The sequence below is a fragment of the Pelobates fuscus genome, chromosome 6 (genome assembly GCF_036172605.1).
Source record: "Pelobates fuscus isolate aPelFus1 chromosome 6, aPelFus1.pri, whole genome shotgun sequence".
In the NCBI taxonomy this organism is placed as follows: domain Eukaryota; kingdom Metazoa; phylum Chordata; class Amphibia; order Anura; family Pelobatidae; genus Pelobates; species Pelobates fuscus.
The window spans coordinates 35,275,705-35,294,123 of NC_086322.1; positions in this window are offsets into that span (position 1 = coordinate 35,275,705).

Genomic DNA, 18,419 nt, shown 5'->3' on the forward strand with positions numbered 1-18,419 from the left:
GGAATCGTCGTAGGCCAAACAGTAAGGTGATATATTGCATATTGCAAAGACTACAGAGCACTGGCTTTGTATTAGTTGATGTTCTGCTGCCACCCTTTCTTTCATCGCACTTTGTGACCTCTCATGGCCATTAAATTCATGCTCCGGAACACTAAATTATAAAGATACTTACAGTGTATGACACATATCTAAAGGTGTCTGCCATACAATTATCAGATACAAGACAGGCAAGAAGATTTAGAAAGTAGAACCATTGAAGGGTTGTTCATCTTTTGAAGTTGTGGCTGGTATGCTGACGGTCATTCAATACCTGTAAGTCTTAGTCAAGCGATTAGAAGACCAATACCGGATTAAAGAATCTTACCTCATTGACAAGAGATAAGATATATGTACAAAGCATCAGGCCTCAATGCAGTTCAAATTATTGTCTCACAAAAGAGCCTGTCTCGAGCCTGGAACCGAAATGTTGTTGTGTGGCAATGTATTGCCCTAAACACTACTTGGGTGCCTGATCCCACATAGAAAACTACATATGAGCTTGGCCTTTTAAAACAATGTGGCACCAAGTGGTTGTCTCAATTTGTGGATGTGCACCTTCATGATGAGCAGCAGACATTATGTATCCAACTTCTAAGTTAGTTTATTACACCATTCCTGTGGAACTCGCTTTCCTCCTCTGTTAGATGCTCACCCAGTCTCCACTCCTTCAAAAAATCGTTAAAAACCCACTTCTTCATAAAAGCGTATCAATTAAACTGTTAATAGCTCCCGACTGATTCCTCTTCTGCAACTGTCATTAGTCTAATACTATCCTTACCTTTTGTGTCACTTTACCCCACTCCCTCTAGCATGTAAGCTCACTGAGCAGGGCCCTCAACCTCTCTGTTCCTGTGTGTCCAACTTGTCTGGTTACAACTACATGTCTGTTCGTCCACCCATTGTAAAGCGCTGCGGAATTTGATGGCGCTATATAAATAGCATAATAATAGCATAATAATAATAATAATAATAATAATAATTACAGAAAACCCAAAGCAAGAGTCATGGTTGACTAACAGCATCACTACAGGTTATATCTCCTCACTCTTCAGACAAGGTTTTATATTTAGAAATGTAACAATTAAAGGAATTGGGTGAATCACATCCGTAACATCCATATCTAACTATAAATATTGATTTTCTTTTATACCTATAAAATCTTTAGGGTGAGGCAGAAGTACAACATAGAGAGAGAACATTTTCAACAAGTTAATAAACTTTTTTTTTTAATGCATCTTTTGCATTAAAAGTGTTGGAAATGAATGGAAATGCTGATTTAGGCAGGATGAAGCATTTTTTAAGAACAGTGCTGCCTTAGAGAGATCCAGTAAGCCAGTTTTTGAACAAGAATGATGGACACTTGGACAGTTATAGGATTTTGACATAGCAGAGGCAGCAAGGTAGGTTGTATTTGCTTAAAAGGTTACCCGAACCACTATGACCATTTCAGTGATTTTAACTGGTCAGTGTGGTAGGAGTCCATATGGAGGGCCGCCATCAGGGGGTGACAACCATGACTGTTGTCATGGGCCCGGCGGTCCTGGAGGGCCCAGGCACGCAGGCCCCACATTCCCAATGTGCATACATATATATAGCGGTTATCGCTATATACATGTGTTTTGGCAGTGGCAGAACTACCTGAGGGGGCCCATCGGGTGGCCCATGCACTTAGGGCCACCCGATGGGCATATCTCTAAAGGGGCCCGATCAGTGCCGTGGATTTTTAATAGCTAGTCCGGGCCCCTTTAAGGATCCTGGCACTGGCAGTGCTGGGAGGAAGTGATCTCACTTCCTCCCAGCTAACACCAGCGCGGGAGGAAGCACCGGGGAGTGTGAAGAGGAGAGGAGGACAGTCAGACCCACACCCACATCAGCCCCAGGCCCCCAGCCAGCAGAGTCCACCCTCCTGCAGCCTAAAGATAAGAAACAGGAGGGTGGGAGGAAGCATTGGGGAGTGTGAAGAGGAGGACAGAGTCAGACCCACACTCACATCAGCCCCAGCCAGCAGAGTCTACCCTCCTGCAGGTAAGAAACAGGAGGGTGGTTAAAAAAAGTGTGTCAGTGTGTGTATCTATGTGTACCTAAGTGTTTGTGTGTGTGTGTGTGTGTGTGTGTGTCTGTATATGTGTACCTGAGTGTTTGTGTTTGTGTGTGTGTGTCTGTCTGTATCTATGTGTACCTAAATGTGTGTGTATCTGTGTATCTATCAGTGTTTGTATCTATGTGTACCTAAATGTGTGGGTGTCTGTCTGTATCTGTGTATCTATCAGGGTGTGTATCTATGTGTACCTGAGTGTGTGTGTGTGTGTCTGTCTGTATATGTGTACCTGAGTGTTTGTGTGTGTGTGTGTGTGTGTGTGTCTGTCTGTATCTATGTGTACCTTAATGTGTGTCTGTCTGTATCTGTGTATCTATCAGTGTGTGTATCTATGTGTACCTAAATGTGTGGGTGTCTGTCTGTATCTGTGTATCTATCAGGGTGTGTATCTATGTGTTTGTTTGTATCTGGTTGGTAGTGTGCACCTGAGTGTATGTTTTTGTTATTGTTTTATTCTGTGATTTATTTATTTTTTATAGCCGTGCTGCAGCTACACTTTTTGTCCACAGTCATTTTCACTACTTAGTTGATATGCCCCATTTATTTTAGTTTTAGTTGTGGCTCTATTTAAATGTTTAACCCCTTAAGGACGCGGGACGGTTCAGGACCGTCATCGGCATTTTCCCATTGCCGACCGACGACGGTCCTGAACCGTCCTTAATTTAAAATGTACTTACCCGATCGCCGTCGTTCCCCCGGCGGCGATCGGCGGTGCTCCCGTTGTGGGGAGACTGCCTGCAGCCCAGACAGTCTCCCCATGGCGAATTAGGACCCCTGTGGCCATGTGATCGCCCAACAGGGCGACCACATGGTCACAATAGGTGTCCAAGTATCTGCCTGCAGGGGGACTGTCTGTGCTGACAGGCAGTCTCCCTGCAACTGTAAAATCATAAAAAAAAATTAAAGTTATAGTTAATAAAAAAAAAAATATTATTATATATGTGTATATATATATGATATATAGACATATATTATACCTATATAATATATGTCTATATATCATATATATAATGTCATGCTAAGTGTATTTTTATATTAATATGTACATATATTAATATAAAAATACACTTATAATTAAATTACACACGTATATATATATAATATATATAATAACTATATATATTGTATATATATATTATTATAAAATACAAATAATAAGTAAATGAAATTAAATAAAAAAAATTAAAAATAATAATAAAAAATTAAAAAAAAATTATATATCTATACAAAATTTTATTCTAACTGTATTTTGATATTAATATATATATATTTATATCAAAATACACTTAGAATGAAATTGTATATATATCTATGTATATATAAATAAATAAAAAGAATACGAACTATTCATATGTCCATATAAAAAATTACATAAATAATTATATAAATATACACGTAGACTTCAAATATATAAATATGCATATATATTTAAATTCTACGTGCGTATTTATGTAATATTTTTACATAATTAAGTTATTTTATTGATTGCAATTTAAGGGACCTGCCTGCCAACCCAGGCCGAAAGTACAGAGAATTTAATTTGCTAGCACTGTATTTTACCCTGTAACGTTCTACGACACCCTAAAACCTGTACATGGGGGGTACTGTTTTACTCGGGAGACTTCGCTGAACACAAATATTAGTGATTCAAAACAGTAAAACATATCACAGCGATGATATTGTCAGTGAAAGTGACTTTTTTTGCATTTTTCACACACAAACAGCACTTTTACTGATGATATAATTGTTGTGATACATTTTCCAGTTTTGAAACACTAATATTTGTGTTCAGCAAAGTCTCCTGAGTATAACAGTACCCCCCATGTACAGGTTTTATAGCGTTTTTGAAAGTTACAGGGTCAAATATATGGGTCAAATATTTTTACATTGAAAATGGCCAGGTTGGTTACGTGCCTTTGAGAGCGTATGGTAGCCCAGGAATGAGAATTACCCCCATGATGGTATACCATTTGCAAAAGAAGACAACCCAAGGTATTGCAAATGGGGTATGTCCAGTCTTTTTTAGTAACCACTTAGTCACAAACACTGGCCAAAATTAGCGTTCAATTTAGTTTTTTACTTTTTTCACACACAAACAAATATGAATGCTAACTTTGGCCAGTGTTTGCGACTAAGTGGCTACTAAAAAAGTCTGGACATACCCCATATTGAATACCCTGGGTTGTCTACTTTAAAAAAAATATGTACATGTGGGATGTTATTCAGAGATTTATGACAGATAATAGTGTTACAATGTCACTATTGATACATTTTAAAAATGTATGTTTTGAAACCGCAATATCCTACTTGTACTTATAACCCTATAACATGCAAAAAAATAGAAAAAAGCATGTAAACACTGGGTATTTTTAAACTCAGGACAAAATTTTGAATCTATTTAGCAGTTTTTTTCATTCGCTTTTGTAGATGAGTAAAAGATTTTTCACATAAAAGTCAAAAAACATGTATTTTTTTCAATTTTTCATCATATTTTTTCATTTTTAAAAAATTTAATTACATGAGATTATATAAATAATGGTATGTAAAGAAAGCCCCTTTTGTCCTGAAAAAAACAATATATAATTTGTATGGGAACAGTAAATGAGAGAGCGGAAAATTACAGCTAAACACAAACACCACAAAAGTGTAAAAAGATGCCTGGTCGCAAATGTACAACATCGCAAAAAAAGTCCGGTCCTTAAGGGGTTAAACAGATTGTTAGTTTGTTTTGGTAACTTTGTTGTAATGTATATCTTTTCTATTTGGCGCTGCCTGTCCATGTTGTGTACGTTTTTATCTTGCATAGCCTGTCTTATATTTTATTATGTGCATGGCCCATTTTCGGTCGTTTGCATTTATTTTTTAAAGTGTGTTAATTAGTGCAATACATCATTTTTTTTTAATATATATATATATATATATATATATATATATATATATATATATATATATATATATATATATATATTGCTGGAGTGCTCACGCTTTTTGTTTTCTGAGATTCTCAACTAAAGCTGTGTTTATTTGGTGTTAATCTGCCCATAGAATTGATTACTTTATTATTGTTTCTCCACATTTTTACACATATATTTTATTTATATTTAGTTTTTACGTGTATCTGTTTATGTGTCTGTATGTATCTGTGTCAATGTGCACCTGAGTGTGTGTGTGTCTGTATCTTTCAGTGTGTGTGTGTGTGTCTGTCTGTGTATGTATCAGAGTGTTAGTGTGTGCATGTGTGTATCTGTGTATATATGGGTGCCAGATTGCACCTGTGTATCTCTGTGTGCGTGTATCTGTGTGTCTGTATCTGGGTGTCACCGTGTCTGTATATTTCCATGTATGTCAATGCATGTGCCTGTATCTCCTATGTGTGTGCATGTATGTATATCAGTGTGTGTATGTGTGTGTGTCAGTTTGCACCTGAATGTGTCTGTGTATATGTGTATATGTCTATGTATCTGTGTCAGTGTGAACCTGAGTGTATATATGTGTGTAACTATGTGCCAATATGTGTAACTGTGTGTCTGTGTATTTGCATGTATGTCAGGGTGTGTATCTGTATGTGTGTGTGTGTGTGTGTATACACTACAGACAAATGCACGCTTGCATTCAAACACCAATATTCAAATACACACATGCTCCATTTAATACCATGTTTATATTCAAACACACATACACAGCTGAGTGCTAAATACAGCCCTGCAAATTGTAGATCCCCAGCTAGCAAAGCATTCTGGGAATTACAACAGATTCAGAACTACATTTGGCCACTTTACACACACTGCATCCACTAAACACACACTGTGCATTGACTACACACACACACAGAGACTCTGCATTCACTCTACACACATACAGCATCCTTGTGGGCAGATTCAAGGACGGCCCTGTGGGCGGACTCGTGAGTGGGCTCTGGGGGCCCAGACCTTGAACTTTGTCAGGGGCCCCAAAATTTCTGATGGCAGCCCTGTCCATATGTGCATCGTTTCAGCTTGAAACACTGCATATACAAAGATATTGGCACTTTTGTACTGGGAGCTAGTTACAACCCTGGGACATGTGACATAGCAGTCTGTTACTCTTCCAGGATACCTAATGTCAGTTGTGTGCATATGTTCCATCTGTCGCCAGAGCCTGCAAGGGGAAGCCTGAATGTATCCTCCTCCCTTTATTTTTTCAGCCTTCAACTCTTCCTGCCTCGCCACATTAAATTTTGCAATCTTTTTATTCCCCCGTCCCTGTCCACTCCCTCTCTGTGCCATCTAAGATTGTGTGCATGAGCCAGCGAAATGGTTCAATTACAGGTTTCTCAATGAGAAGTCTGTGATTGAACTGTGCAAGGCCCCCTGCTGACGTTAGACTGAGGTTGGAGATCAAGATGGACTGTCCAACTACGGTTCCCCACCATTAAGGGTACCTCCTGCCAATTTCAGCAGATCACTGCATACACAAGATGGCGGCTGCTCACACTTCCTGTGGGAAAGACCCAACTCTGACACAGGAGACTCTCCCAGGCTCCGTAGAGCAGTCCCTCATGAAGCTGGAGGCTATCTTCAAGCGGTTCTGGGCAGCCCTGGGGGAGCGCTCAGCTGCACCACCCGCATCACCAGCAGGTGACCGGAGGAATGACTGGCGTGGAGCAGGGGGGCCCTGTTCGGGTGCAGCATCTGTGCACACGCTTGTCAGGCTCATTGTTCGCCCACCCAGGTTAAAGACCTCCAGGCGTTTGGCCCCAAAGCATCACCCACACCAGTTGAAGTATGTCCGCACCAGGGGGCGAGTGAAGACCAGGACCTTTAGCTCTCCCTCGTGTGAGAGGGACTATGCAATTATCTGAATCTGTGGCACTGAGATGCCGGCTTACACTCCAGCCTGGGGCAGAATGGAAACCCTACCTTGTATAGTGATGCAGCTGCCTTCCGTTATTCTTCTGCTTATTCCACTGGCCTGCTGACTTCTGGAATTGGATGACTGGTGACCCTGAATGCATATCGGCCTTTCGATGCAGACTTACTAGCTGCATAATTATAGTGACCGTTACCATGATCTATAGTTTTGTTTCATTTTTACCGGTTTTCTTTTATCTTTATTTTCACATACAGGAGGCTTCTAATACTATTAAAATGTCAAACCCCAGTGGTATCTCTTCTGCAGAGTGTGCATTCCAATCACATAGTTATCTCAGAGAGGTCATAATTGTATGATAATATTTGGTAACCTGCAATTTCTGCTCTCTGTCACACACTCTGTACCATCCTTGTCTCACTTACATTATTTCATATTCACAAAAATGTGCTCTTGTCATACATGCCATGCCAGTGTGTTACTATTTTTGAGTTTATGTGCTGGACAATGCTGTTGTGCACAACAAAATAAATATATATATATATTTATTTTTTTTAAAGGGGGAAGAGATGCCAATTTTTTAGTCTTACACATTTATCTTTTATAACACTGTTCAAGTTTAGAAACTTTGTGTAACCCTGTTTATTGCCAAGCTCCTTCAACAATACATGATTACATCTGATTCTCCACTGACGTTCATATAATTCAAATAGTCATGGTATTTAAACAGTCTAGTTAATGGTGAATTTGCTGACAGTGGAAAAGTTCTGCCCAAGTTGAGCTAAGCTGTTTCTAAGATGCCACAAGATCAAGTTATCTGTCTTGGTGGTTGCACTGTATTAGGTCCATGGAGACCAATAATCAGATACAATGTTTCATGATATTTACATTTATGTTATCTGTTCCGGAAATCATTACTGTGTGTTTTTACAATTAAATGACTCCTTGTATACATATAGAAAATGTCCATGTCTTTTTGCCAGATTAAATTGTAGATAATTGTATTAAACCTGCATGTGATTCCAGTGAACTTGACCTACACAACTGTAGACTTTTAATGCAATATTAGCAAGATGGTCTTTGGTGCAGTTTCTAAGTAGAAATGACTACAAGATAGAAATAATTACAAAGCTTTAATTACCTCATCCTTACATGATTGGATATGGTGCGTGACTGCATATTAAGCTGACTGAACATTTCCAGGGTGTAAGCAAGAGTTTAATTTGGGGTTTTAGATTTAAGTGTAAATTGGATTTTCTTTATGTCGATGCAAATGTATCCAAATGATTAAATAAAACAGACAGTCTGAGCTGGGAAACAGCTGAGCATCTTCAGCCAGACTGGTGCAGATTCCGAACAGGATCACACATCCTTTGAGGTCCATATACCTACCATCCCTTTTACGTGGTTGGAAATAATATAAAGACTGGAAATGATTCCATGTATTCCTGCCAGGCTGCATTCTTTATCTCCTGTCTCTAAAGCCATGTATTAGTGATTTATATCTGTCATTTTGTGCCAGAAACTGGCATTGTGATCACTGCAGTTCCTTTAATGGACACATGACATGTGTGACATGTCATGATTCCCTTTTATTCCAGAAGTTTGGTCCTTAAGGGGTTAAATATGTTGTTCATTACATTTGTTTTCCTTATTATTTTTACAGCACATTTTCCATTTCTCCCCGCTGTGTGAAATACTAGGTTGTTGTAACTTGTTACTTAGAAGCCCTATTGCATGCTTTCCTTTTTGTTAACCCTCTCTTTTCTAACAAATCAGATATCAATTTATCAGATATCTAACTGTTCGAGATCTAATCTAAGGGCGAACTTTCTTTTTCTCCATTCAAGTTGAGTAAGGATCTCAACGTGGAATCTGATGATGAATAATCATGCTGGGGGGGCGTGGCTTGAACGCTGATGGCGCCGGCCGCTTGATTCCGGAGCTCCGACCCGCGCCGCGATAATCAGGGCACATCCCGCAGCACAGGCTCTCTAAATGGGGCGCACCAAACGTCCAGACGCTCCACAGACACCCAGGGGGCAGCTGTCCGCCTCGCAGAGCGGATCACTGGACGGATATCTCCGCACACCGCTGAGACCGTCCCACGCTGAACAGGGCCCCAAGATGGCCGACGGGCCGACCACGCCGCCAGAGGGGGAGCCACAGGCCCTCTCACTAGCGGACATCAGGGCAGACATAAGAGCCCTGACTACCCTGACTACTAGCATGGTCACTAAGGCTGACCTGAAGGCCACATCTGATACCCTACATGAGGCAATCCGTGCCGAAGTCGCAACGCTGGGGAATGACATTGCAGCGCAGGGCACTCGTATACTGGCTTTGGAAGCAGCAGAACAATCAATGTCGGGCCGCATCGAAGCTAACAACCTGGCTATAAGCCGACAAGGTACCATTCTCTTACACCTTAGGAGGCAGGCAGAGGACCTAGATAACAGAGGCCGTAGGTCTAACATTAGAATACGTAACCTCCCTGAACCACGTAATGAAGAGAATGTGGAAGCCATTCTCACGGCACTATTCATTGAGATTTTGGGCCCTGATACGCCGCCTGCCTTCAAATTCGACAGGGCACACAGAGCGCTCCGGCCCCACAATTCGCCCAGAGATATCATCTGCTGCCTACACAAATTTAAGGTGAAAGACCTTATCATGTCAAAAGCCAGATCCAGGCAAACCTGGCTGTTTCAAGGAGCCGAAGTCGCTCTGTACCAGGACCTCTCACCCCTCACACTGGAAGCCCGCAGAGCTCTAAGACCCATAACGCAATTGCTCAGAAGCAGAAATATACCGTACAAATGGGGGTTCCCCTTTAGCCTGCTAGCTCGCCATGAAAATGAATGGGTACCCGTGAGGTGGCCAGATGAGGTCCCACTGTACCTGAGAAAGCTAGGCTTACCGCCGACCGAAGTTGCGGATTGGATCCTGGGACCCCTTGAACAACGGCCAGGCCCCGTCGCTCAGAGAGCCGCTAGAAGGTGCAGAGAGGACTCGCCGCGCAGATCCCCAGCACACAAGCCACGCAACCCGGCCCCGCATGCTGAGTAACAACCGAGCTGATCCATTCGACCAGTGTGACGCTTCCCCTGCCCTGTGGTCCGGAGACGCTGCCACATCCGAACAAGTGACGAAGACATCACACCCCGTACAGATACAGATAAGTACTTTCCACCCCCCATATTGGGTCGTATACTGACTGTTAGCTTTTTACTTTTGGCATACACTCGTCCCTCCCGGGACCTAACCCACCATGAGGCATGACTTTTGCTAGAAGCACACACCACACCAATAGTTGCAACCATGATTACGAAGACACCACACCCCATGCAGTTACGGATAAATGCTTTCCACCCCCCATATTGGGTCGTATACTGACTGTTAGTTTCTTACTTTTGGAATAAACTCGTCCCTCCTGGGACCTAACCCGCCATTTGAGAAAACCTTTGCTAGAAGCACACAACCCACCCACAGTTGCAACCATGATTTATATGGGCCCGGCATGAGCCGGAACGCAAACTGGATGGGGGGACCACCGACATGGGTGTAACTGACGAGCATTATGCTGCCACGTGGCCCTTGGGGGGGGGGGACTGGGTGATTCCACATGGAGACTGCACACTAAGCCAAGTGAGGGGGTGTTTTCCACGGACCCTGCCTACACCAGCATTGCCACCGGCAGAAGAATTATGGTGGGCCCCACACGTTGACAATCCTATGCTTGGGTTGGGCGAGATTCATGACAATATTGGGTGGGAGCACCTGTCGGGGTGGGAGGGGTTACACCGCAATGGGGACTACTATGCCACTAGTCATCCTGATCCTGCTGAACTCTCTGGTTGATCATGCTGGATGTTATAACATGCCCTATGTACATGTAATATTTTTCACTCAACGTGTTGCTAGATGTGTTTAACTGGGCTAGGTGGGTGGTTGGGGGGGGGAGCGGGCTCTATATGTTTACGTGACTTGGTTCATATGTTTTCGTTGCTTGCTATGTAATGCTGTAGATGGTTGGACCTTGCTGCCCCCTTCGCTCTCTCCCACCTCCCCTCTGTTCCCGGACGGCCCGCTCACTGCTTTACTTGTGTACTTAGATGACCCTACAGGCTATCATGACGAGAGCCCCGGACTGCAGGAAACAGGGGGACCACATTGGTACGAAACGCACCTGACCGACGAATCAGGCCCCAGATGGAGAGTACGCATTAGCGCTTGACCCGACTGCTCTGTGCACAACTACTGACACATGCTTAGCGGAACAGGAACCCGACCCAAACCCATAAGGAACACACACACCTGACCGACGCCACTAGGCGAGAGCCACGACCCGACCTAGACCCGAGTATACCAGGACTACTGGGGGAACCGCGCTTGCTGCCGCTCCGGTACTCACCGTGTAGTGGTACAGCGTAGGCCGCCCGCCCAGTTACACGGGACTCTGCCTGAAATAGGCAGCAACAGCCCCATATGTTGTACGTTGGGGTATCTACCTTCACACGTTAACACACATCAGGACACCGGCACGCGAGGAGCATAGTAGCTCCTGTGGGAGGAACAACACACACCTTTACTTCACACCCTCCCCTCCTGGGTCCCCAGGCGGCCGCTGCCTCCTTCCGCATTTCCCCCCCTCCCCTCCCCCCACCCCACTTCTCTGTCTTCCTGCGTGGCTGGCAGTCCGGCGAGTCTGGGCCCCTGACCCACACATTGGCAGATTGACGTCACGGCACCCCCTTCCTACGATGGCCTACTCCCCAACGCCCTTAACCGTACTCACGCAGAACTGCAGGGGGCTCAATGCCCCGGAAAAGAGATCCCATCTCCTGAGAGACCTCAGGAGACAGCACGTCTCAGTCGCACTCTTACAAGAAACCCACCTAAGGTTAGTGGCGAATCCCCTACTCAGGAACAAATATTACCCGAACAACTTCTACAGCAACCACCCCTCAATGAGGAAGGCAGGTACTGCTATACTGATCGCAGCCGATCTCCAATTTACAGTCTCCGACCAGGTAGCTGATACTGACGGCAGATTCCTATTCGTTAAAGGGGAAATAGCTGGGAAAACGTATACGATCGCGAAGTCTACGCCCCGAACTCGGGACAAGCTAGCTTCATCCGCAGAACGCTGCTGAAGCTAGCCAAATTCGTGGAGGGAGTCCTGATCCTGGGTGGGGACTGCAATGTCCCGCTAGACCCCCTGACCGACACATCCATGGGGCGGAGTAGTGTGCCAAGCTCGACTATTAGGACCATCCAGAAGGCCCTCAGGGACCTCCGGCTCATAGATGCGTGGCGTGCACTGCACCCAGTGGAGAGGGACTTCACATACTACTCCACGTTACACCGCCGGTACTCCAGGATCGACTACATCTGCATACAACAGGAGGGACTTACCTACCTCAGGACAGCTGACATCCAAACTACACCCTGGTCGGACCATAGTGCGGTGAAAGTGGAGCTGGAGTCACCCCTGTACCGCCCGACAAAAAGGACATAGAGACTTAATGATGCCTTGCTCTTAGATGAACCGACGAGACTGCAAATTGAGGCGCACATCGGTCAATACTTTGAGGAGAACGCGACGGAGGAACTGTCAGGCATGACGGTATGGGAAGCGCACAAAAGTGTCCTCAGGGGCCACCTAATTCGGATAGCAGCGCAAAAGAAGAGGGAAGAAGGACAACAGCTACGTGACCTCACCCAACAGATAGCGACCTTGGGACAGAGACATAAAAGATCTCAACGAGATCAAACGTTTAAGGATCTTGTCACAAAAAGGAGACAACTGACTGACATCCTAGAACACAAATATGCGAGACAATTACAACGCTCAAAAGTATTCTTTTATAGGCATGCAAACAAAGGCGGGAAACTGCTGGCCCAAATGTTGAGGGGCCCGCAAAACAGGGCTCAGGTACACACCCTGCGCACCAGACAGGGGGCACTGACACAATTCCCGAGGCTATCGCAGAGTAATTCAAGGTCTTCTACACCAACCTCTATACCTTGGACGACTCACCTGAGGGCCCCATCGCTGCACGCAAACAGAGAGACACAATAGACTACCTACGGGACTTCAACCCTGATGCACTCACCCCTGAGGAAGCAGAAACACTCAACGCACCGGTGACGGAAGGAGAGGTCAAACTCGCCCTCAAAGTAGCCAAAAATTGTAAAACGCCAGGCCCGGATGGCTTCCCGGTGGAGTACTACAAGAAGTTCGGTGAGGAATTGGTACCAAGGCTGGTTAACGCACTGAACAGCCTACGGGAAGGTGCATCCTTTCACAAAGAGTCCCTGGCGGCGACGATCACGGTGATCCCAAAACCGGGTAAAAACTCGGAACAGGTTGGTAACTATCGCCCAATCTCGCTTATCAACAGACGTCAAGCTCTTTTCGAAGATCCTATCCTCTCGCCTACGGCCGTACATGCCGCAACTGATCCACCCGGACCAAACAGGATTCATTCCGGGCAGGGAAGCCAGAGATAGCACCCTTCGGCTTTTTGTGGTCCAACATGCGGCGAAACTCCTTCGGAAGAAGCTACTTCTGCTATCTACGGATGCAGAAAAAGCATTCGATAGAGTGGATTGGCGATTTATGATGGAAACGCTACGGAAGACGGGCATAGGTGACCAAATGCGACACTGGATCGAGACGCTATACCACCAACCGAATGCTAAAGTCCGAGTAAACGGGGCACTCACAGAGAGCTTCAACATAAAGAACGGGACCAGACAAGGCTGCCCACTCTCACCGCTTCTCTTTGCACTCACCTTGGAACCGCTCTTGGATAGAATACGGAAAAACCCCAGGATACTTGGCCTTAGAGGCGGGACGCAGGAACACAAGGTCGCTGCGTATGCAGACGACATGTTGTTTTTCCTAGCTGAACCCCTTGAATCAATCCCCCACCTTCTGACGGAATTTCAGACATATGGTGATCTATCAGGGCTCAAACTCAATATGCCCAAGTGCGAGATCCTAAACGTGACGGTGCCGGAGGAGGAGTGTGGGCAGCTGAGACGACAATTCCCGTTCCACTGGTGCGCAGACAGCATGCAATATCTGGGACTCCAGGTTACCCCTGCTGCGAAGGATCTCTACGCGTACAACTACACGCCCCTTCTGTCCACAGTCTTAGAGGACCTCGGAAGATGGAACTACAACCACATCTCCTGGCAAGGGCAAATCGCAGTGGTAAAGATGAATATCCTCCCCAGGATACTCTATGTCTTCCACACGCTCCCATGCCTCATACCCCAAACCTTCTTTAAAACACTCCGGACGGCGGTCCTTAAATACATATGGAAAGGAGATAGAGCCAGGATAGCTCATGGTAAGCTGAGCCTTCCCAAGTCATGGGGGGGACTCGCCCTACCCGACTTCTACAAATACCACCAGGCTACGGTGCTGCAGCGCATTAGGGAACTCCAAGTAGTCACCCCTCAGAAACGGTGGACCGCACTATGCAAAGACCTTACCCGAAACCAGCTGCACCACTACATCTGGCACGATGGAAACGCCGCCACGAACCTAGTAGGGGATGAATCCCCCATCACTCACATGCTCAAACCATGGACCAGACTAAGGAAGGCATCCTACATCTCCCCCTCTCCCAGCCCACTGATCCCCATGACCCACAACTCAAACATAGGAGATAACCTCCCACCATCAGCGTGGCCACTGGAGGCCCACGGAGGCTACATCCCACTACATCTGGCGCTAACTGAAACTGGACTGAAGACCATACGGGACCTATCGGATGAACGGACAATTACCCCCCTACACCAATTCTATTATGCGCAACTTAAGCACTTTTACCACAACCTTCCGAATAAAGACAAACTGCACAGATACCTAACCTGGTTTGAACGACTCTGCTTTCTGACGCCTGAATCGACTGGATCAGTCTCGATTATATACCAGAAACTGGTGACGGGAGACAAAGACACAAACAACCTGTTTAAGAGGCAGTGGGAAGAACTCCTAGACGCTACATTCACGGAAGGTCAATGGGAACAAATCCTACTGCGCCAGCATAAGAGTTCATCAAACACCAACTACCAGGAAATGAACTATAAGTTACTGTCCCATTGGTACCGTACGCCATCCCTACTACATCGAATTAACCCAAACATACCGGACACTTGCTGGAGATGCGAAACTGGAGTGGGAACCATCAAACACATCTGGTGGGACTGTGCCGAGATTCAACCATTTTGGAACGAACTTGAAGCGGAGATACGCGATATACTGAGGGAACCCGCAACCTTAACGGCAGACCTAGCCCTATTACACCACACAGAAGGCACACTATCAGCTTACAAGAGATCGATTCTTAGACACCTGCTGAACGCAGCTAAGGCTCTGATACCGTTACTCTGGAAAACACGAACCCGTCCGACCATTGGACAATGGCGACTTAAGGTTGAGGACATCCACAGAGCCGAGTCCACGATAGCCTGCCTGATGGGGAGACAGGAGAAACACGTAGAGCAATGGGAGCCATGGTGTGGAGGTGTTGGGACGCCCAGAATCGCCGGACACGGCTCCTCGGGTCGCACCCTAAAACCCCGCAAACCTACTGATGGAGGCGCACTGGGGACCTAGGGGGGTACATACCCATTTCACATGAGTTACCACGCAAGATCCCAACACTAGACAACAGGGACACATTGAGACCCCGGGGCGGAGATTGGGGGACACTATTTCTAGCCACCAACTTGGCGGATACATACATGACCCCCGAATCAAGGGGCAACCACTCAACGTATAGGGGGGCTACCCGGGGTTAACAGTGACAGCGCCCACTGGCACTAGACTACCGTACCCTAGGAGACACACAAGACGCCCTAACATGACCATCGTGATATCTACCCAAGCGCATTCACGCTCCCACGACCCCATCTCAAATCTCGAGGCCTTCCAAGGGAGACTACAGCTGAGGACCCCACTAGCTTATAAAGCATACACCTAGCTCCACCAGACAAAGCCCATACCTAACGGCTACTCCTACGCCCACATAGCTACCTGACACTGGCGTGACCCTGGGGGCTAAGCGGAAAACAGGACACCCGAGACAGACCTGACCCTACCCTGATTCTCACATGACGGCCCCAACACCAGCCCCACTAGAGCAGACGCAAGAGGTTGGGCCTCCTCCCCCCCCCCCTCCTTCTCCCCGACCCGTTGGGGTTCAGATAACCGACAAATTTGATATATAGATATAAGGGTGAACCCAGTAGAGGGTGACGATGCTCCGCAGGACTAGTTGCTCCTCAGACACGACACCACACACAATGACCACCACAACTGGCGGCGACGCCATACGAAGCTCCAAGTTGACCACACTGAATATGCCGACAACAACAATCACACATATTTAACTAATGTTTAGCTGTTGAAATTAATACTGAATTACTATTTACTATCGCTACGATCCACTTACTGTAGCCATTTTGACCTACCCTTTTAGGGACCTCTGCGTCCCGTAATTCATTGACGACTATGTTGTTCTTTACCGCTTTCTTATTTGTATAAAGACAAACTGGTCCCTATACACACCAGGACCATATAGAGCGAGGCAGCCATTTTCGCTTTACATTCATCTGTAAGCCTACCTGCCGTGGATCTGCGCATCCATCATTCCTATCGCTGATGTATCTTAATTGGAGACCTGCGTGTCTCACTGCTATATTGTTTGACAGTCTTGTTTGTAACAGACCACAATAAAAAGTGACTTTACAAAAAAAAAAAAAATAATCAGACAAGTCTGGAAAGCTGACCTAAAGGAGACCCAGGCTGAAATTGGGATCCTACAGCAGAGGGTACAAGAGGTGGAGACCAGAGAGAAACGTAGGGACAACCACCTACATGATAACACAGAAAGGCTGGATAAGCTCACCGAACAGGTCCAACGCCTACACAATACGGTGGTCTCGCTGGAGTCCAGACACCGCCGCCGCAACATACGTATGAGGGGCATCCCTGAAACGGTGAGCGACGAAGACCTGCTACCCTTCACCAGGAGGCTTGTTTCTTCAATGGGCCTCAGGTGTAACACAGGCACCCCAATAATCTTAACCGCTTTCCGGGTGCGCAAATCGCCAGCGGCACCAGCAGGGGCCCCCAGAGACACCATAGCCACAACCAGAGACGTTGCAGCGAGAGCCGCCATTATGGCCAGCTCTAGAACCCTGGGGACAGTGAAACTAGAGGGCTGCGAGGTGGCCTTTTACAGTGACCTTCCCTTCTCGGTCCTTGCTGCTAGGAGGCAACTAGCACCAGTCGCTAAGACATTAAGAGATCTCTCTGTCCGCTATAGATGGGACACAGGGGGCTCACTGGTGGTACATCGGGGCACCGAGGCAATCACTCTGACCCCCAATGATGATCCAGAGACTCTCCTCAAAAGCCTTGGCACGACTGCCCCCAAGCACGGCAAGAGCAGTGCGAAACGCAACAATTAAGAGGACTTAATGACCGTGATCCACGGAGGCTGGTGACTGCCTACTCTCTCGACCTCCAGAGCCATCACCGCTAGACGGCTTTCCCCACTGATGTTTAAATTGTTTGAAATGTTTTTCCTAATTTCTTTGACATAGAGTTTACACTGCGGCCAGATAATCCCAAACACAGGGCAAGCTGTACTACATCCAGCGCCCTACTCGCCTAACTGCCCTTACACACACATAGATCAGGGCTGCGAGAACGCCAACGCCAGGCAGCCCCACTAAGCGACACTCTCAGCACACAACTAGCAGTATACAGCATGAAGTCGCCCATTATATGCATTCACATGACACCGTTACTATAACTAAGGATGTGCAAGGCTCATGACTGTACTACCGTATATGACTATGCTTATAACCACAATGCTTTGTTACTTGTTCATACTATTTCACATATAATGAGAGATGTATATCATATGTACAAAACCAATAAAATATAAATTAAAAAAATATATATATAATAAAGTTAACAAAAAAAAATAAAAAAAAATAATATGATTTAATATAATAATAATAATCATAATAATATGATTTAATAATATGATCATTTTTGAAAAAGAAAAAAAGGTTTTTAATATGTAATTTCTTTGATAAAACAAACTTCTAAATAAATGGTACCTATAAAAAAAAAAAAAAACAAAAAAAAAAAAAAAAAATGTTATTTAACTCCCAAATGGCAGACACTTTAGATTTGAGACTGTAGGGGCATAACTAAAGTTGCTTTGTTGCTTAGTATGTACCTTTAAACTACATTAAATTGGGTCTCCATCTCCCAAGTATAAAGTAAACTGTTCATTCCAATAGAAACCGATCTCCTGGAGTTCAAGTAGTAAAAATTTGCAAACTTTATTCTCTCCTTAGGGGTTTAAAATCCAATGTGTGCCCAGCAATTCAC